Source organism: Nymphalis io, chromosome 15 (assembly GCF_905147045.1).
Source record: "Nymphalis io chromosome 15, ilAglIoxx1.1, whole genome shotgun sequence".
Classification (NCBI taxonomy): domain Eukaryota; kingdom Metazoa; phylum Arthropoda; class Insecta; order Lepidoptera; family Nymphalidae; genus Nymphalis; species Nymphalis io.
Genome location: NC_065902.1, coordinates 9,257,699 through 9,281,491, shown reverse-complemented (window position 1 = coordinate 9,281,491; position 23,793 = coordinate 9,257,699). Strand labels below are relative to the sequence as shown.

Genomic DNA, 23,793 nt, shown 5'->3' with positions numbered 1-23,793 from the left:
AATCCGATGAAGCTTTACGTGTTTTTCTTTGAGAGATATCCAGCAATTTTTCTCTCAACTCAACACAGTATTCAAACTTAGGACCTCATGACTCAGAATCTTATAAGCTAGCTACTGCACTAATGAGGTAATTTAAAACACACAGTGCTAATAAATCAAATCACAACCGAAATTGAAAGTGACATTCTTCAACAAAAGGGGTAACTTTATAATTCATACAAAAGGTAACTTCTAAATAGCGTAGCTGTTGTCACGTAGTGTAAACTCGAAGTTAATCTTGGCTATCACGTTTTATCAAATTAGCAGCTAAACTAATTGGGAAGTTCAACGCATCCTTTACTAAGTTGGTGTAAGTTATGCTTACACGTATCAAGCTGAGAACTGTACAGAGTAATTAATGACTAGACATGTCAATTAAAATTGCAAATAAGCTTTTATTTGCAATTGTATTTTAAGCAAGTTTTGTCTTACTGGGGAAAATCTAGTGCACTACATTTCATTCATAATAAGAATGACAATGTTCTCTGTAGGTAAGTCTATGGTCTCGTCATATAAATTGTTTCTACAACTGTTCTAATTATGTGATCTTTACCCACAAATGTTTTAATATTTACATTTGGTATAAAAGCATTTCTTACATATAATAATATATTATTTCTGAAGAATCCATTTATATGATATGTGATCATGGCGTCTATTATTAATCTATGTAAAAGGGTCAAGACATCAGATAAATGAGGCGACCCATTTCTTGAGATAATTCTATGACGTGCTCCGCATGATGCTTATCTTACTATTTAATTATAAGTATAATAGAAAAAAATATTTCAGTTATACAATTGTAAATTATTTAGATAAGGCAAAAATTTTTTTCAAATACAAATATGATTTATTATACTTATACTTTGAAAACAAATAATTAAAAATCCTAAGTTTCTGTCACCAGTTCTCAGGCCCGAGATATTAGACCATTGATAAGGGTAATTGATAGAGTAAATGTTCTTATTGTATGTCACTAGATGGCGCTGATTAATTGATTTAAAATTCTATAGTTTTTGTAAATAGTACGTATGCCTGTTGTCAATGTAACATGATTTGATCTTTATTAAAGTTTCCTGAACACAATAAAGTTCTTATTTAGTTCATCATTCGGTCCCCCGATTACTTCGGTCGTAAGCAGTAAAACTATTGAATCAAGATTTCAATATTGTCTTTCTTAATTTGTTGCGTAATAACTTGATGCGAAGAACGATACTATTTGTAAAGGATTCAAACATATATAATGGTCACAATAAAAAAATCACACTCAGATTCATAGACACGATTGTTAATCGTCAAGTTGATCTTTTAGTTACGGGACATTAGCTTGCTATCATTCATTCGTTCACGAGTTATAAAGATACACCTGTCCGCTGTAAGCTGTACACTAGCGCTTATAATCCTTCGACATTTATGATGAATGGTGGGTTCCGCGTTAAGTCCCGCTGGATTAACGACGTAGGCTCGAATGTGCTGTGTCATTATTGTAAGGTAAAATTTATAAACAATAGCGTTTTTAGATTAAAAAATTTATTGTTATTATAACATATTTTAATAAAGATAATTATTGGGTAGTTTAGTTCTCAATGTAATTTTGTAATTAAATGTATTATAATGTTAAGAGTGATAATTTAATTTAAATTTACAGGGACTTATTGGGAATAAAAAATATGCAAGTTATTAAATAAAATATTGTTTGAACGGAAAGGAAATTGACTATGAAGTTGAAATTTATACAGCAAATTAAGTCAATGAGTTGTACGACAGCGTGATAGAAGAAGGATGCATCGAACAGTTATAATATACTTTTATTATATCAATGTGAAAAACGAGTAAATTAAACTATATAAAAATCGGATGTCGTGAACATTGATGTTAGGTACATTAATTTTATGTAAATAAGTATAATTTGTAATAAATTTTAATTACCTAGCGTACTTCGACTTAGTTGTAAGTCGAGAGTTTAGAGTGTAGTTTTTGTTCGTGTTTGATCATTTTTTTATCAATCAGCTTGTTACTTGGACCGTGTTTATTCTGGCATGTTTATTACATGTGCGGATGAACTGCGAAAATCGTAAAAAATGGCGGTTGTCCCGCTCTGCTAATGACTTCTTATAGACTCATTTTTTTACACTATATCCGAATATAATAAACGCTTTTTGTGTTAGTTTCCGCCTGCGGATCTCTCGCGTGTAAGAGAAGGACAGTCTTTAGGTACCCTATGTACTTTTCTTTAACCCTGACGACGTGTATGCCAAATTTCATGATGATGATCAAATGAACGAATTAACAAACAAACTCACTATGAATTTATAATATTAGTAAGGATTTTGATTATGTTCAAATCCCAGGTCAGGCCAATAAACCGTTATTTTGATTTTTTGTCAATAAATTCTTAATAGCAGTTTGGAGTTTGTTCAGTAAAATAGACTTTGCTTACAATCCCGTGCCTCAGAACGCACGTAAAGCTAATATTTAGCTAGTGTCGTTGCCGAAATCACTACTAACCGACATAACCATCAATTTTCGGTGGAATATTGCCAAAGTTTATGAACTTTTATGTCTTTCCCCGTGTTTAACTTTAGACTTGACATATAAAATTGCATCACAATCCTATTCAACTTGAAATATTTTCTAAATGGAACTATATGAAACTACTATTCACAGCTGTTTTTGAAGAAATTTAATATATACTTCTATTTTCGTCGCTTCTCTCCCGACATGACAATTTGTTGCAGTTGTAATGCAAATCTAGTTCTGAGTTAAAACAAAGTCAACACATTCACAATGAAAAGATACATACAAATACGTGCTTAACTTTCATGGTCTCGGTCGAACAGCATGAAAAAATAATATCGTCAGTACCATTAATTTTAATATACGATTTTTCTATTTTTGTATTGCACATATATATTATAGAGTTAAGAAAACAGGTAAAATCCACAATCAGTCGCATACTCAAAGTACAAACATTAATCACGTTTACAATCTGTTCGGTTAATACTTGCAAAATGGCGTGGAGTATAAATCAGCTAGCTGCCAATCGTTGTAAGCCTTCATAAATCTAACCCTTAATATTTATCGTCAAATTATACTAAGATTGATGTTTCAAGCCTCTTTGCTAATTATTGATTTGACATCGACTCCGATTTGTTAATAGGTCGTAAGCCTGGTGGTAGGGGTTTGTGCAAGCTCGTCTGGGTAGGTACCACTCACTCATCAGATATTCTACCGCAAAACAGCAGTACTTGGTATTGTTGTGTTCCGGTTTGAAGGATGAGTGAGCCAGTGTAATTACAGGCACAAGGGACATAACACCTTAGTTCCCAAGGTTGGTGGTTTTAGGTGCAAGGTTTTTTACTATGCCAATGTGGGCGTTGGTGACCACTTATGCTCGTCCACCTTCCAATTCTATAAAAGAAAAACCTGCAAGTGTTACAAGAAATTATTTCTGCTGGCGTTCCTCCCGTTCTACTCGCGCCACGTAGTCGAATAAGGGTCAAATCCTTCTTCTAGACAGAAAATGATTTTGCTCAACAAGGGGACGAAATGCGTAACAGAGACATAACTAAAATTAAATTCAAAATTTATATAACCAGCAACAAGAAAAACCCTAAAAGGTAAAAAAAAATATTGTGTTAGAAGTACCTAGTAATATTATAAATAAGTCACCTTGCTGCCCGTTGTATAAAAACACCCTGAACGAGTACTTTGAGAAGTGACCAGGTTTATATGTAAATATTTTTTCACGAAACCCAAATCATTACATCCCATCATGTAATCACAATTGCTGAATAGCGACTATTGCTATATTCAAACTATGTCCATTCAAGTAAATTGAATAAACATTACAGAGGACTGATTGATTTCCGGTGTCCAAATTCTTCGATGCGTTTTGATTTCCTTTTTTAAATGCCAACAAAAATATATTTTTATGGTAAGAATTATTTTTTTTCATATTAAATTAGAATTATCTCATAATCATATTTTTCATAAGTATATATCCAAGCCGAGTTTGGTTAAGCAGAGTCGACTCGACACTTTGACCAAGGCGCTTCGATAAAGTTATAACTATTTTGGAGGGCGGTGAAGACCCTTTACAATCAAAATGTCGTCTAGAATATACCTATGTACCTGTTTATACTTTGACCTACATAGATATATCGATCTACCTATACAAACCGACGCACACTTTCTTGAAAATTTCATGAATATTGAACACTGAGAAGCGACTTTTTTTAATAGAAAAAAAGGTTGCATAAGATCGAAGGAATTAAGTCCATATCCAATACTTACTATACAAAATAAAAATAAAAAACGTAAATTTTTAATTTAGTGACAATTTCGAATATATCCGTATTTCTTTAAATGTCAAAAATAAAAACATCCCTACACGTGTATATTTTAGCACACATTTAACAGCTAATTTTCTTACGTACAGCCTTGACCGGCGGTGCGAAAATAGTCGAAGTGGCCCTCAGTGAGTCGAGGACGACCGTGCGCTAGAGATACAAGGGTGGGCTAATTTGAGGTCTTATCACTAAGCTATAAAAAATACGCTTCATCTTAGTAATTTTTAAAACTCAAAGTTCTGAATAGCAATGTAGTAAAGAAGAATTTATAAGTTGGTAGAATAAATTACACGAGGCAAACAAGTTATATATATATATATAAGTACATAAATATTAGTTGTTATATGAAACACGAACATAATTCAATTTTGTTGAGATTCGCTTAAATTCTACTAGAAAATTTGACCCAATTTATAGTCATGTAAAATTAATTTATGTAATTAAAGAGGAGTTTAACTACTGAACGTGTACGCGAGTGTTTTTTTTTCATATGATTGTGATTGTAAGCGGAGTACGTGATATCACCCTTTTCTTTAGGACCAAATCAATGTAAATAAATGTCCTTAAAAAACAAATGGACTTTTAAAAATATGTTCAGTTTGATTACTATTATTTACAACATATATAAAACATTTTAAACTACACTTCTTAATAATTAATAAAATATAAAAATTATTACTATTTATTTTATTATTTATTTTATTTATTTGGGAAACATACAGCATAATATAATACATAAAATTTAGTAACAAAATAAATTTCACTTAAGCCAACAAAGTTTCCACTTATACAAACAAACATGGAGTGAACCTAACGATAACAAGTTATTTAACAATTTATTAAGATATATGAATAAAGTATTAAAAATAATTTAAAACAGAAAAAAAAAAAAAAAACGATAAGTACATTACTGACAAATACAGTTTTTTAGAGCTTCTTTGAACTTAAATAAATTTTCGTTAAATATATCTATACTAGTGTAGCGTTTATTATGATTGTACTACTACTAAGACTTAAAATTTAACAAATGAAATATTTTAACAAACACCGAATCAGAATGAACAATTCAAAACACGTTGACTTGTAAATTGTAAAGTGGCCGTAAGCGCAGAGCCTTTTGTATTTATTTCCTTTCCTCTGCCATTGATGTCAAGCGCAGACAGTGTTTCGGGACAAATAGACTTTTTATATAACTAGCGAGGGTTGTCCGGAAAACTAAATAAACTCCAAATGTATGCTAACACTTCTTAAAAAGGTTTTGTGTTACTCTGCATATGTTATTTTATATTTTATTCATTTCTTCATTGCTAGAGCATTTTAATTTAAAAAATAAAAGTAATGCTTTATTAATTATAATTATAAAACTGACGTCTAATAGTCATTAAATTTATGAATTTTCATTAATATATTCCAATTAATTTTAATAATATCCCAAAAAACATCATGAGGAAACCGGAATGTGTCTAATTTCACTTTAATTCTGCCACGTGTGTATTTCACCAACATTGGAGCAGTGTGGTGGAATAAGCTCCAAACTTTCTCCTCAAAAAAAAGAGCAGGCCTAGTGGGACATTCACAAGCTGTTACTATATATAAACATACACGAACAGTAAAGTTGAGATTAAAAACAAATGAAAAACCGAAATTGTAGAGAAGTCTTTAATTTTAATTTTTTCTCTTGTTATGGAGACGGCTTCGTGCATTCAACTACGCTGACCCAGTGTAGTTAGTTTGCAGTATACAATTATACATACACGTATAGCAACGGAATTTCATCCGTCTGATGCAGATTTATATACAAGTTTTGCAATTTGGTTAAGTTTCAACTATCAAAAGAGGTTTGGTAGAAGGTAATTTATGCAGCTTACTGGCTTTTCCCACTTTTTAACAATCGTAATATTCGAAGATAATCGATAGGAGTAAAATTAGATCAAGCTATCCCAAAAGCCAATTTCTAAATACTAATTAATAGGTTAATTTGATTTTTGATTTGATTTGAGTTTGTGATTTGAGTGATTACCAAAAAGTTTATAATATTTTTACAAAGTTATAAACGTAAAGTTCTATGAAATAGTTGAATGCGTATATGGGTCACCCGATGAAAAGTTATCACGACCGCCTATTGGTGCTTTAAGAAAAAATTAACATTCCTTACATCGCCAATGCGCCACCAACTTTTGAAATTAAGACGTTATGTTTGTTGTTCCTGAAGTTATAGCTATTAGTCACAACAATATAAAGTATAACTATTTTGCGGTAGAATATCTGATAAGGGGGTGGTACCCCAACAGGCTTACACAGATTCTACACTCAAGTAATTACATAATAAATTAGTTGCATTATACGATATCTTTATTACTGCGTACGTTTCTGAACGTGACAAAAATAGCTTTATGCATTATTTCCTTAAATATTCGGGTAGACAATCAACCTTAATATCCCCGTATATTAAAGACATTCTGAATATTTTACTTAAAAGTCGTAACTTACTCTCACACAGGGCAATCTAAATATTATCCTTCTCCTGAATCCATTTCGAACGTGATATCACTTGAATTCCATATTCAAATGAGAGTGGTCACCTTAATCTTTTAATTTAAACTCCGCATACGTTTTAGTCTAAAGATAACCTACCCATAGAAAGGATTATTTTTGAGCGGGGTCTGCATAACATAACATAAATAGTGAAGATGTGGCTTTATGAAATATTATTTGAATCGGTTGTAAAATATGGTGTTCACTATAAAAGCAATAGTCAAATTTATTTGCTGTTTTCCATAATTAATTTACATTTGGTAATTTAAGGCTTCTTTCACATGAAAAGCTGATTTAAATCTGTTACATTTATCAAAATCACGTTTTTCGGTATAAGCGATCAATGAATGAAGTTACAAAAATATCGATGTTTTCAATCTTTAATAAAATGTAAGTTTATTAGTTAGTACCGTATTCGTTCGTTTAGCATTTGACTTAAAACTAATTTTTATTTGCTTAATTCGTGTTTATATAAATCATTTTGTGCTCTGTGGTGCAGGAAAACATCGCGAGGAAAGCATGTGTCAAATGAAATTCTGCTACTTCTGTATTCCACAAACCCTCATTGGAACAGCATGGTGGGATAAGCTTTAATCTTTCTCCACAAAAATATAATATATAATAAAAATATTATATATAACTCTTAAAATTCTTCTTTGAATAAATAAGGTTATCTTTATATATTTGTATCCGGCCTATTTAAACGTACTTCATATTATTTATCTAGACACTCAAACATAAAATCACGGCTTTCTATAAAGGATTGCTATTGAAGCCAGTGTTTGTCTAGAAATAACGTTAAATCAGGGATTCAATGCCATTGTTCCTATACATAGCTTCCCAGTTCCGTAACACAAACAGATAAACTTAAATCCACTCCATTACTTGTATTTGTCTTGAAAAATCAATTGAATTAAAAGAAAAGCTGTATTCAGTATTCAAAATCATATATATGTATTTATTTAGGAACAATTTATAAGTTCGTTATTTTATATTAAGCTGATTAATTTAACCGATGCGTATTATTTGTCTTACTTTATTTACTTTCATTGTGTAAATGTCATAGTTATTTTAATACTAAATCGATTAGAATGTGATATATATATCGATATTATGATGGCACCTGATAGTAAAAGGTCACCATCGCATATAGACATTGACGCTGTAAAAATATCAACCATTTCTTACATCTTCAAAGTGACACACACATATATGTACATTGGGAACTAAAGTTCGCCCCACCGAGAAAAAAAACTTTCACTATTAAAAGAACAAATTACTATCATTGATTTAGTTGAAGATCATTAATAAACAACATGTCTGAAAGTGATTAAAATCAAACACAAAAGACGTACATATGGGTTAAAATTTGCATCCGGTGTTTTAAGGTATAATAATAAATCAGACTTGCATTGTCGTATTAAATATTGCATCAATAGAGTTGTAATTTAGTGAAGTTGGGTCCTTAAACTGTTAGCAATAAACAAACCTTAATGAATACAGACATGGAAGTTCCGGCAATTATTCAAATCGGTTCTGCTTCAGATTCGCTTATTTGATTTTTGCACGACGAATTGTTTTGACTATCAGCTCTGGAAGTTATTATTTTTCGCCATTCGTTTGTTTTTGTAAAAATACAAAGTTGAAAAAAATAAATTGAGTATGCGGGTGAGGAATTTATTAATTTTTTAATTAATTTTATACGACCTTTGAGTACACTGGTGGAAGGGCTATGTGCAAGCTCGTCTGGGTACCACCCACTGATCGGATGTTCTACCGCAAAACAGTAGTACTTGGTATGGTTGTGTTCCGGTTTGAAGAGAGAGTGAGTCACTATAATTACAGGCACAAGGGACATGACATATTAGTTCAAAAGTTGTCGCATTGGCGATGTAAGCTATGGTTAATATTTCTTTCAATGCCAATGTCTATGGGCAGTAGGGACCGCTTATCGTCAGGTGGCCCATTTACTCGTCCGCCTACCTATTTTTTTTATTTTATTTTATTTATTTAAGATTCACCAGTGGTAAATACATCAACACGTACAAAGGTATACAATTTTAATACAACTTAAAACTAAATGCATTACCTATTAAGGTGAATACCACTTGCAAAGATAAAGTTGGAGATGACAAACTTATAAATAATTAATTGTTAGTAAATCAAGGTTAAAAATGACAAGAATTAACAATAATAGTAAAATAATAAAATACAAATATAAACAAAATAAATTAGTTAGCTGACAATTTTGACAATATTTTTATTTTATTTGTGAAACTTGTTTGATGAGTCTCCAAAAGGGTCTAAAACAGCACTGTGCTCATTCAAAATTCCACATATGCGAGATACAGGTGAATTGCTTCCTAAAACAGTTTTGCGGAAAGGTCTTACTAATGGTGTTATTGGTTTACGTGGATATCTAATGGGAACATTCAATTTAATTTTTGATATCAGAAACGAGTTATCATAGTTGTTGTTAAGTGTTTTATAAAGAAATTTTAAATCCAACAAATCCCTCCGATCACTTAGTGAAAGAATTTTGAAAAATTCCAATATTCTATAAATAAAACTTATGATTTATAAAGTAACAATTGGTCCAGGGGCAAGAATGTGAATCTCAATCAAAGATTGCAAGCTTGCAATCAGGAAAGCCCCACTGAACTTTGACATGCTTTATTTGTTCTTATAATTCATCTCGACGGTGACGGGTCTATCCTTGTGACGGGACCAAATGATTTTTTAAATTTTAATTCAAACTTAATTTATTTTATTGAAACAGTAAAAAATATAATTATCAAGTATACATTTATTTACTTTATAGGGCTGTGATCGTATGAAATTATCGAAATAAAACATTATTGTTATGTTAATAATTGTGAGGAAAGTATGACTACCTAATAAGAACGTCAGTATTAGGGATAAAGCTTTGTCGTGATGAAAAGTCATCCCCATTACATCGTCATCGTCATGAGTGCTGCGGTTCTTAGTGAGGTGTCCTCGTTTCAGCACTTAGACGATTGACTATGTTCATAATAAGTCACACCACAAAAAACATTTTGGTGATTAGGAACCATTTTTGAGTTTTTTACGTGTACAATGTTTTTGGTACTATTAATAATTTTGTGATTGTTTTGGTATAATTAAATGTTTTAAACAAAACATTAAACCGTTTTCTTTAGTAACAAGATATTATATAGGAGCTGTGGACTTCTTGCCAATGAGCTTTTTTCGAAGTTGAAATGTATAGAAAATTATGTTATATCACTACATATTATAAAAAAAATCCTCTGCCATCTCTGTCTGTTTGAAAGCGATAAACTCAAAAACGGACGGGTTTTCATACGAGTTTCACCAATGGATGCAGTGATTTATGAGGTAGGTCTATACTTTACTAATATTTTGTGTAAATTGACTGAAATATGTGAATAATTGTTGAACATGACGGGCACCGCGTAAACCAATAGAGTTATAACATGTATTAGGTACGGATAGCTATAATATTTTACGGTCATTGAACTTTAATATAACATTAATATAACATTTTAAGCAATGTACAATCATTTTTATAGTAATTAAAATTAAAAAAAAATCAAAATACACATTACAAATTTATAGCAAAAATACACCGTCTAAAAGATTGTTCTGTGGCATTGTAGCTCATTTTAATACTTTTGCCTAAAGATTTATGATTTTTTTCCTTTGTGTATATGTTTTTATGATACGTAAGATTAAAGCCATTTAAAATATATAGAATAGAAAATTATAGTGTATGATGTAGTATTTTAAAGTTATTTTATCATCAATAAATTGTATACTTTTAATTTTATTCTGGAATGTATTTGTTTTTTACTGAAATCCAAAGGATTAGATATGTAAATATAAACATGGTAAGGTGCAAAATCATATAGTTCGTGATATAAAACAGCTTTGGTATTCAAATAGTACCTGAATTTGAGTAATTCGTGTACTATTTCGCCATTACATCAAGGTGATATGTACAAGGGTCGTTCAATGTACAGTCAATTGCTTTGAACCAGTTAATAGTGGCATCAATTTGCACAGCTAATTGAAAAGCCTATTTACAAAATACAAAGAATAGCATTAGTAGTAAATTATAGTTAATTATTATTTATTAATTAAGAATATTAATAATCGTATGAGTGAGAGCGAGATGCATGTAGTATGGTGGAGAATTATAGCGCTATCTTGTGAACTGTCTATGCAACGGATGAAATCAATCAATGAGGGCCATCTGCTCTGCAGCTAGGAGCCCGCTCATTAATTAGACTTAACTTTGCAATATTGGGAGTGTTTAATCTTCTACCCGAAGTTGCTAAAGTAATTATTTTCATAATAAGCATAGGGATAATATAATTCTTCATTCTTTTCCACAAGTTAGTTTAAACATAAGATTTTTTATGAAGGAGTTTCGAGTTTTTTATATATTTTTCAAAATTTATAAGTATGTGTAAAAATTAACATTAAATGATAACATAATAAAGTTTGACTCTGTGTCTTATTGAAACTTTACACCTAACATCCAAGAGTACCTCTGTCTGTTCGTTATCTCATCACGACTAAGGCACATAATTGATCGTATTTAATTAATGAATCTCAGAATCAGATCTTCATAAGGTGATACATATGATTGTTGACACATATGACATTTATGAATGATTTTGATAAAGGAATACATTTGATGCGCATGAAGTCGATGGTAGCCGAAGCCGAAGCATGGTAGCTTGTATATTCCCGAATATGCAAACTACCATTCCGCTACCGCTGAAAATTCAATGTGTTACATAATATATAGTTTTGCGAAAAAAGACATTTTCACAATAATGCTTTGAAACAATGAGATATTTTTTTTATATATATGAACTCGAAAGTGTGTTTGTTTGTTTATACGATTTCAAGTCTTAACTACTTAACCGATCATCATGAAATTTCGCAAACACGTTTTCAGGTGTACAGAAAAGGAAATAGGGTACCTAACAACACCACACACCTTTCTCCCTTACACGTGGGCGAAGCCTTGGGCGAAAACTAGTACAAAGATAGTTCATAATATATCCTCAAGCAAATATAAGGACAAGATTTGAAGATGCTTTTAAAATCCATTACAGTTTGTGGCCTGTTTGAAATAATTACTAACTAGTAGCCTGCTTACAAGCTGTGTCGGCAAAGTTTCCAGGGTAATCTTACAAGTCGTTATCCCGTCATACGATGTTTCTAACAATCATAATGAAACAAGACGTTAAACTGAGCACTTAACTAAAGTAAAGCTACCTAAAAAAGATATCCGCATATATTTTAAACAGGTATTTAAACACGCCCCTCTTGCCACGCGATTTTATTTATATACTTTCTCTGTCTAAAACGACCGACAGTGTTGTATTTTTTTTCATGTTGCCCATACTGTATAGTTATAGTATGTATAGTTTTTTGAACTTAAATATGATAATTATAATATACATTGATTGTTCATAATTTTTCCGTATTCCTCTCGTCTTAACAGCGTCTAAGCGACTAATTAAAGAAACAAATATATGTTTGAAGCATGGGTGCCATGTGATAGGAAATGTTGTTTTTCACGAAAATATAGTAAGCGCCAATGACTTTTTATTGTTATAAAAATAAAACAAAAAGTTGAGGTAGCCCTCGATTATTTGTAAATGTAATTCATTATCCAGTTTTTGTCAAATAAATGTTAAAAAGATTATAGGAAACCATGTTTTTTTTTGTATTGAGATTTTTTTTCTTTTACGTTTCTGATCTAACACAATCCTTAATATAACGTTGTTATACACACAATCATTTATTTTTAACTTTTAACTGGATTTATCCAGGTAAAATCATGATTTTATATCATGCCTGAGGAGGCACTTAAGAGGTTAAGTACATGTCAAAAGATGATATTATGTATGTAAAAGCCGAGATAGCCTAGTGATTACCATGAGTAAAACTTAAGCGATGATCGCAGGTTCAAAGCCTGGCAAGCGCTACTCAACTTTCATGTATATTTCCGTTCACCGTACACATAATACTTTACAAATAGTATTATTTTACAATATCACACTTTACATATTTGCAAGTTATCAAAACCAAACAACCAAAAAATGCCAAAAAGTGAACACTTCTTACCAAGCGATCCATATGTCATCTAAATTATTAAATATTCACAAAATTTCAATACACGATAAATAAATTCTACTTCGCACTAAAAAAATACTGTAATATTTAAAATTTCTCGCACACCATTTTTTCGAGGATTTTAACGAAAAATCGTCGTTAAAAAAGGTATTCGTATTTACATAATTTGTAAAATGCATTTTCTTAAAATAGTATTTCTGTTGTGTTGATTTCCATGTGTGAAATGAATATACATGATGTGGTAACTTCTAGAAACCAAGCTTTCGATCAGGTGAACCTCCTTTTTTTAACGCTGGAAAAAAGCGTTTCCCCCACGGGAACAGTGGGGGGTATGTGGACCTCGCCGGTGTCCAAGGCGCTGAGTGCACCCTCAACATCGGAATACCCACTAAAAAAACCAGCGGTACCCTTTCCGTCTTAACGAGGAGCGCTACGGGATCGCTTCCGCATGCACCGTGACGCTCTGACGATCAGGTGGACCTCCTGACAAGCCCCTCTTATATAAAAAACTTGGGTAGGTTTTTTTGGCCAGTTTTGCACAAACCGCTACCTTTAAATGCAGTAAATATACCTTAATTAATGTAGTGAATTACTGTGAGTCCTAATAGTATATTTTGTGAATACGGGCCTGCAAACAGTTTATATAGAGTATAATAATTATCAGATTTAACCGGATTATTCATCTCGTGACTCCATTATATGCAGTTCAATTTCAGTTCAGTTCATTGGTTCAAGCCACGGGGTACGGCCAAAATATATTTTTGTTATTTTTTCTATCGAGAAATACTCAGTAGCAGCTTAGGGCTTATTAGTTTGCAGCATTAACTTCCGCACTTCGGTCGTGTTGGTTCTCGGATCATAATATTATGACACTTGTGTTTGACCACAGATTATTCACTTTAATACCTGCTGTTACGCAGTTCGCTAGTTGAGAATGAAACAACAGCCGTGGAAGAAAAAAATTAGATAATTAGTACATTATCATTAGAAATATGAGCATTTAAAAAAATAAGTCGCAAGCCGATGTAAGAAATTATTAATATCACATGAAAACTGATTCGTTTTTCAAATTGGGAAGATGTAAGCTTAATTACTAAGCAGTGCTATGAATGTGTTATCTTCGTATCGTTTATAGAATGTATGTCCTCGAATGTAGGTTAGATGTGAAGCAAAAGGTGCGATCTTCAATGAATATATCAGCGACAAACAGCTAGTAACCTGTTCCTAGTCTATTACTTCGTGCATAAAATTCATCGTTTCTTAATAACGAGGCAGAACTTTGAACATTTCCATATTCATTAGGAATATCGCAGGTCTGCTATTCTTTTGTGAATTTCGTATCTTGCAAACAGAATTTGATCGTCATTATTTATAAACTTGCTTTAGCTTGCATTTACATTATTATTTATATATTACTAGTTTTCACAAGTTTTAAGTATAGAAAAGAACCCTATGTCCTTTCTTAAGGTTCAAGATTATTTCATACCATATTGCATGCATTTGCATCAAAATTGCTTCAGTGGTTTAGCCGTGAAAACAGTATAAGACAGAGTTATTTACGCATTTATAATATTAGTATACTTTATTATTAGTCTATTTGTTACCGATTAGTGAATGAAAGAGTCTGAATCCTGGATAAGGTAATAGGCACATATATTACGGATTTAAATAAAAATTAAGGATTTATAAGAAACATTAATTTAATGGGAACAGGGTCGCGATTTCTTATTTAAATTAATTTCAGAGATTGTATTCTGTATGAACAAACCGCTACAATTAAAACTCACTTAATATTTATAAATTTACCGTAATCGATATGTAGGAATGGTGCATAGGATGCCAGACACATATTTCCACGAAGCTGCAGAGGAGAATCGTAGTGGAATAAGCTCCAAGTCTTCAACAAAAAAGGACATTACTGCACAGAAGTAGATTATTTACAGACAATTTTATTCCTGCTGATTTGATATAGTTACTATAAATACATATTTTATGCTCGTTTACCCAACGATACATGATCCTCACCCAATATCGGCTCAATATCGGCTAATCAATCAAGACCAGCAATGAGGCCATTTATCAAAGTTCCAAGGGATCTGCGGAAGACGTTGTAATGCGAGAATAAAATTTGCTTCGCAGATTAAGCGGGAATCATTAATTTATAATGACTTGCTTACTTGGCGCGTAATGAACGGAGTGTTTAATGAGGCATACGGTAAATCCTTTACATATTCATGTAAATAGATTTAGCGTAAATAAGATATTATTAATTATGGATGTAATTAATTAGATGTAACGTAATATTATTACTAAGTACTTACCGATTAACATTTATTTATTTCGAAGGTCTCAACCGTCGACTTCACTAGGCGAGAATAAGCTTTATTTAGAACATACTTAAAGTTGTAGGTTTGATACTGTGTTTTCACTAAATTTACTGATAGACGATCCGGTTGGCGTGGTTGGTGGATGCTTGCCTTTCACGCCGAAGGTTGTGGGTTCGATTCCCACCCAGAAGAACTATTTGTGTGCATGAACATATCTGTGTGTCCTGAGTCTGGGTGTAATTATTTATATAAGTATGTATTTACAAAAGAAAAATAGTATATGTAGTATATCAGTTGTTTGGTTTCCATAGCTCTGTACAAGCTTAATTTGGGATCAGATTGTCGTGTGTGAAAAACGTCCCAGGATATTGTTTAAAAATCGAACGTATAATTTTATGATCTATGATGACGTCACGCAGATCACAAAAAAACCATTACATGCCATAAGCCACTTTTGATGTTCACAAAGTAAATAATGCTTAAGCTAACTGGATGCGGAAGGCGGATAACAGAAGGTTTTGCTGCATCGTGGAAGAGGCCTACGTCCAGCGGTTGATGATGGTTAGTTGATGATGACACAGAGTAAACAGAATCGTTTTTAAAAATTAATTTAAAGCTAAGCTTTTTTGTAATAATTGAGTTGAAATATTGTAAACACAAATATCTGAGGCTTACCCGTCAAAATCAAATTGCCTCGTTGGTCTAATGGCTTGATGTAAGGCCGCAGACCCGGAGGTCCTGGGTTTAATTCTCAGGTCAGGCCGATAAAAAGTTATTGGATTTTTCTGTCAGAAAATTCCCAGTAACAGCCCGGAGTCTGGAAGTTGGAAGTGTGTTCACTCCCGTGCCATGGAAAGCACATAAAGCCGTTGGTCCTTTGCCTAAACTCTTTCCGATCTTGTCGGATTGCCGTACCGGATCGGATCGGATTATGAGAGTTAGGGAATAGAGAGTGTACCGTGTGTATATATCCGTGCAGTGACGGAGAAAGAATACATTTCACTGCCCCTCTCTTTCCCATGGGTGTCGTAAGAGGCGACTAAGGAATATCTGAGCGACCATCTGCTCATCTGGTGGTAGGATGCTAACATCCGCCTGGCTTGTTACCACCGTACGCATGGTGAAAAACTCGTGAAGTGGCTTGCAGCCGCGTTTCGAGGTCAGTCAGCGTACAGCCAGAGCCCGAGCGAGTATTGCCGCGATGGGTGTTGGTCCGATTGGAGACGGCTGTTGAACCAATTCCGGGGGAAACTGTATTGACCTGCCGGACAGGGAGACCCGAAGAAACGGCTGTTCCGCTGGCCGCCCGTGGCATAGTACAGGGGCCCGAGCGTGCCTAACCAGCTCGTGAGGCTGCCCCACCAGGCCACGCATAATCTCGGGGTGGACCGTCGTGCCGGTTGGTGACCGGTAGGTGGGGTCCCGGAGGTCACTTCCGGGGGGGTTCGGGGGCCCTTCCGTCTGGCGGGTCAGTGTATTTTTCCTTTTGGCAACCACTTGGGGAAACACGCCTCCACACTTTGCCCATCCCTATCGTGGCAATACATCGCTCACTTCACGTCTCTTTTCCATTTCTTTTTTCCCAAATGGCGCAACAAAAAAGAAATAACGGTCGTACAGCGGTGCACACCCCCACCATACCCTCGCTGTTTGAGGTCGAGTTCTCTAAAATCCGAGGACTCCACACTAACCTCAACGCTGTCCACCACCATCTCGAGACAGCACGGCCAGCAATGTTGTTTCTCACGGAGACACAAATACTCCGTCCTGCCGATACCAGCTACCTTAATTATCCCGGCTACACGCTTGAAGAATCCTTCAAAGCGAAAGCCGGAGTATGCTTGTTCGTCAGGACGGATGTTTGCTGTCACCGACTGCGCTGCTTGGAGGACCCCTCCTTCTCCATGTTGGTGGTACGTGTGGACCTGGTTCGTCAGAGCCGAGTCTACGTGTGCCTCTACAGATCCCACAATGGTGACTTGGAGACAAGCCGATTATTTGACCATCTTAGTCGGGTGGCAGATGCTGTGCAAGAGCAATTTCTTAACGCGGAATTGGTGTTTTTGGGGGATTTTAATGCTCACCACGAATCCTGGTTGAAATCCCTCAAAACTGACCATGCTGGAAGGACTGCTCATGCTTTTGCTCTCACACATGACTTGACCCAACTGGTTGATCAGCCCACCAGGATCCCAGACATTGATGGGCAAGCACCTTCTCTACTGGACCTTCTGCTGACTTCTCACCCGGTGGAATATCAGGTTGTGGTTCAGGCTCCTCTTGGCTCTTCGGATCACAGCCTTATTTCTACCAGAGTGCCACAGGCCAAGCTGCCGCCAATAGCGGTATGCAAACGTCGCGTTTGGCACTATAAGTCGGCGGATTGGGACGGTAGGCGCGATTACTATGCGTCGGTTCCTTGGAAGGAACGTTGCTTCAGTGGGAATGACCCGACAGCTAGTGCCGCTGCTGTTGCTGGCGAGATCATGCTGGGAATGGAATACTATATTCCTAGCTCAGATCTCGTCAGTAGGAGTACGCGTAACCGTTGGTTCACTCGTGAATGTGCCGATGCTGTATCATCTAAGCAGGCGGCATATCGCAAGTGGATCAACGGCTGCATTAGCGGGGCATCTAACATTGACTCACTGAAAGCAAACTATAATAAAAATTCCAAGTCCTGTAGAAAGGCATACACGAGAGCGGATGCACAGCGCATTGTACAGATTGGTCATGACCTTGTTTCGCTTCCTAGGGGCTCCCGTAGCTTCTGGCGTCTGACCAAGTCTGTGCAAAACAATTTCTGCCAACCTTCGCTGCCACCGCTCAGAAATCCGGACGGATCGCTAGCTCACAGTCCGCAAGAGCAAGCTGATCTCCTGGCTAAACTCTTTGCCGACAATTCCGTCATCGATGATTGTAGTGCACTGCCCCCTACAATACCTGCATGTGACCATACGATGCCTGACATTAAAATCAGGCAACGTGATGTGCGTGCGGAGCTGCAATCACTTGATGTACGGAAAGCTAGCGGTCCCGATGGAATACCAGCCATAGTGCTGAAGAAGTGCGCAGCGGAGCTGTCTCCTGTGTTAACGCGCCTGTTCCAACTTTCTCTCTCTTCGGGAAGTGTGCCGGAGGCTTGGAGAAGAGCTAATGTGCAAGCGGTTCCCAAAAAAGGGGATCGGTCTGACCCGGCAAATTATCGGCCAATAGCTATCACCTCAGTACTTTGTAAGGTCATGGAACGGATTTTAAACAACCAACTGATCCATTACCTAGAAGATCACTGTCTGATTAATGATCGTCAGTACGGGTTTCGACCAAAACGGTCCACAGGTGATCTTCTAGCGTACGTAACACACCTCTGGGGTGAAGCTATCGACAAGCATGGAGAATCGTTGGCTGTCAGCCTCGATATCTCCAAGGCTTTCGACAGGGTCTGGCACAGAAGTCTTCTCTCCAAGCTACCGGCATATGGTCTGCCTGCTCAGCTATGCACCTGGATTGCCAGCTTCCTACACAAGCGTAGCCTTTGTGTTTTATTAGATGGTTGCGCTTCACAATTCTATGTAGTGAATGCTGGGGTCCCCCAGGGATCTGTGCTATCTCCCACACTCTTTCTTTTGCATATCAATGATATGCTCTCCCTTGGGAACATACATTGCTATGCAGATGATAGTACAGTGCATGGTGGATACCACGGACGCGCAGTGGCTGGGCGGGCGGAAACTGAGGAGAGGCGGGAGAATTTTGTCATTGAACTCGATAGGACGTTAGAGCTCATCGCCAAATGGGGCTCTGATAATCTTGTTGAGTTTAATGCCAAGAAAACACAGGTATGCGCTCTCACGGCGAAAAAGTCAACATTTTCCCCTCTTCCCTCCCTCTGTGGTACTCCGCTGGTGATGCAAAGCAAAATCGCCATGCTGGGGATTGACGTTCGCTGCGACCTTAGTCCAAGGGATTACATCGAGGCTGTTATAAAAACAGCTTCACGGAAACTCGGAGTTCTGAACAAGGTGCGGCGCTTTTTCACGCCTCAACAACTGTGCCTGCTGTACAAAACACAGGTACGGTCTTGCGTGGAATATTGCTCGCACCTTTGGGATGGCTCCGCTAAGTACCTACTTGAGGCCTTGGACCGGTTGCAGCGACGTGCCGTACGCATTATTGGCGACGTAAAGGTCACAAACACCCTTGAACCTTTACAATTGCGTCGTGAGATAGCAGCACTGAGCGCTTTCTATCGACTGTATCACGGCGAGTGCTCTGAGGAATTATTCTCTCTAATTCCTGCTTCCCCCTTCCTTCTTAAGTCCACGCGAGCTGGTTCTCGATGTCACCGCCTAACTGTGACATCAATTCCATCACGAACAAAGAAATTTGGCAACTCCTTTCTTTGTCGCACTTCCAAAAAATGGAATTCCTTACCAGCTCACGTGTTCCCCTCCTCTTACAACCTGGGTTCCTTCAAACGAGGCGTGAAGAGGCATCTTGCGGGCCGGCAAGGCGAAGGCGGCTAGTGCAGAATGTTTTTCCCGTCTGTACTGGCCGTCGTCGCGTTTGGACTCTACTACCACTTACCATCAGGTGGAGTAGAGTCATTTGCCCTCCCGGCGAATATAAAAAAAAAAAACCTGTGTTTGCGCACATGCTTGTGCACTATAATATCTCTTGCGTAGTTGGCTAAACTCTCTTGAGATTGGCCGCCGTGGCCGAAATCGGTCTGGAGGACATTATTATTAAAGTTAAATTAAATAAGCGTATAATTATTGATTAAGTTAAAATATGTATATATATATACTTAAATTAGAAACACTTTTATTTTTTTTAAATCGTTTGTATTAACATTCTTTTTACATGAAATAAGGACGAGGTTATTAAGTACATCTATTTTTACAATACTGTTGGCACAACGAAGCAGCTTAACTATTAACGAAATCGAGATAAGTTTTTGATGAAACGTAAAATATTTTTAAAACTTACAATTTATAAAAAAAAAAACAAATTAATGATTAAGCTCCATGCTACCTGTAGTCGACAACTTTCGTTCAATCAGATTATAAGGCAGTGTGCACACACTTTACTTTTTAATATCTCTGCTCAGATGATTAGTCTTGGAGATTAGTTACCGTTGGTGAAATTCTTAGACTCAAAGATGACTTTACATGTATGTATTAACGTAAATTACCTATTGCATTAACTAATTTTTCACAGAAGTACTAATTTTCTTTTAGGAGGAATTATTTGTGTAATATAAAATAAAGAACACGCTTCACAATTTCATGCATGAATGTTGAATATTCTTTGCAAACATGTTAGCAAAATTTATTCATTACTTATTTATTTTTATAACCTACTCGCCTTTGCTAAACATTTGTTAAACATGAAAAAGATTACATAAAATTAAAAACATTATAAACATCGAGTTATTACGCTGTAATCAAGAATTCATACATAAAATTATACTTACATAAGAACTATAAAAAAGGGAACAGCGACATTTGACATAACATGACATGACATAGTAGGGTATTTGATCGTGTCAGGGTGGGATTGTTTACTTAGTATCAATCTGCATTTCTAATTAAACAAAAAAAAGTCTAAGTTTCACTATAGAATATAATGTAAGAACTTAAATAAATAATGATGCACTGCTAGTCTAAGGCCGTAGGCCTTAGGGTCAAATGGCCTAGTCATTAGAACAAGTGAGTCTAAGCCGTAACTATTTTTGTGTACAAAGCCTACCACAAGATATATGATAGATAAGTGGTAAAAATTGTGGGTTCTAATCCAGACGAGCACATCCAAACTTTCATTTGCTAAATTTGTTTATAATTTATCTCGTGCTGGCGGTGAAGAAAAAAAAATGATAATATGGTGCACTCACAGGTGCACTCTCTCTTCCTTAGCTCACATAATCCGATGGGACGGCAATCCGACTCGACCGGAAAGAGTTTAGGCGCAGGACCAACGGCTTTACGTGGTATCCGAGGCACGGGAGTGTACACATTTCCAACTTCCAGACTGCTACTGAGAATTTTCGACAAAAGCACCCAATAACTTTATATTGGCCCGACCGGGGAATTGAACCCAGAACCTCCGGGTCTGCGGCCTTACATCAAGCCAGACCAATGAGGCAGTGTATAATATACTATAAGTGAAATAAATAATAATACAGTTAGCTCACTCTAGTCTTAAATAAAACGCTAAACTCATATGTAATATTATATTTTTTATTTCAAAATATATAATATATTCCATTATATATTAAGTGTAATGATTGTCCGTGGGTTTTCTATTTAATCTAAACAGGTGGTTCTAAATTGGTGGTTTGACTGGCATGTTAACCCGTTGTAATCGCTATTTTAATAATATGAAAACAATGTTTAACTGTAGTTTTTTGATGAGCACTTTCATTAACAGCTACATGGTAATAATGATACCGACCGAGATAGCCCAGTGGTAAGAACGCGTGAATCTTAACCGATGATCGTGGGTTCAAACCCGGGCAAGCACCAATGAATTTTTTTGTGATTTATTTGTGATTATAAGTCATCTCGTGCTTGACGGTGAAGGGAAGCATCGTGAGGAAACCTGAATATGTCTAATTTCACTGAAATTCTGCCAATGTGTATTCCACCCACCCGCATTGAAGCAGCGTGGTGGAATAAGCTCTAAACCTTCTCCTCAAAAGGGTCAGGAGGCCTCAATCCAGCAATGGGACATTTACAGGCTGTTACTGTAGTACTGAGCTACTTTGGAGAGGTCATTATAAAGGTTATATAAGCGATTGGTCAAAAATTCTTTGCATAATTTAACGATACAGCGATGCCGTACTGTTTATTGTACCGTCTATCGCTTTTTTCTTGCACGAGTATTGATAATGTTTTTTTATTGTGAACTATATCAATAATAAACAGTTTTAAGCTATTGTGGTTAGAAGTTTTTCTTGTATTCCAACAAAAAAATTACTGCTTTATATGTAGGTCAGTTACTGCTAAAAAATGTAAATTGTTTTAAAGATATTGTGGCTTGTTAGTTATCTGATTTTAGTTTAAGGATAGATAAATCTTATATTTATATTTTAGATTAATATCAATTTATATATATATATATATATATTATAATATAATATTATAATGACAATATCTTTGAATAATATTTATAATAAAAGTTAGAAACTGTAAAAGTATAAATCAATTGTACGACTCAATGTATACAGTGCTAAGCAATTGAATCATTACAAGGTTATATCAAACCTTTTTAGAAAATGTTAGATGGTATTTATTCCAAAACTTTTTTTTTTATCATATACCGAAATGATAAAAAATAGACTTATCACATATTCTACGGCCAAACAGCAACACTTAGTATTAAATTGTTGTATTCCGGTTAGAAAGGTGAGTAAGCTAGTGTAACTATAAGAACAAGGGAGTGGTTAATATTTCTATTAAAAGTGCAATTATAAAGAAAAGTTAGACGACTAACTGATATTGATACTGTTCGGTAAATATAATTTGGTTTTATAAATAGTATAATATTTTGTAGGTCAAAGTAGAAAATATATAATATTTTCATCCTAAGAAAACCCTTTTTCGGGTTGAACAGAACCAGATAAGTCTGATACTTCGGGATCTTCTGATTAATTTTGATACTTTGGGTTTTAACAAAGTAAGAATACTTAGACTTGCATCACGGTTTATTTGTATAGATATTGTATCAGCTTAGTACTGCTGACATTGCATAATACATTTAGTTTGTTACATAAAATTATTTGCTTAAAGTACAACCATTAAAGCAAAGACGGCATGCATAATTATCATTGTTACATATATACTCATATTATAAATGCGAAAGTAGCCCTGTCTATCTTTTACGCTTTAGAGGCTAAGCCACTGAGCTGATTTTGATAATAAATTAGTATGAAGAAAGCTTGAGCCGCAAGGACGGTCGCTCAAAGGTTACTCTTTTAACTAACATCCCTCTACCTTTAACACGTGGTCGAAACCACCGGAGAATACTAGTTAAATATTAATGTTAAGTAAAATGATAGTAATAATTTACATAATAAATTAAGATAAGTCAAATAAGGTAATAATGATTAAGAGTTATAATTGTAAATAATTATAATACTAAATATACTTGTGAAATCATTAAATTATGTTTTTATTTGATCAAAAGTAATCATTAATATAAAATCACATCAATTCAGTAAGAAAACTAAATTATAATACAATTTATGATACAACTCAAAGGGAACTTAACATTTTAACTGTAACTAACATATTAACATAAATCAACAAATATTATTTTAACAATGTTAAGATTAATTTATAACAACAAATGAACAAGTACAACAATATATTATATATTCGCAATTA

At 34.9% G+C, this 23,793-nt stretch overlaps 1 protein-coding gene across 1 annotated transcript in view; it reads left to right on the top strand.

Annotated features, from left to right (window-relative positions):
- The window catches only part of LOC126773807 (uncoordinated protein 58-like), a 159,833-nt gene that overhangs the window by 45,782 nt on the left and 90,258 nt on the right, over positions 1–23,793 (top strand). The window lies entirely within an intron of this gene.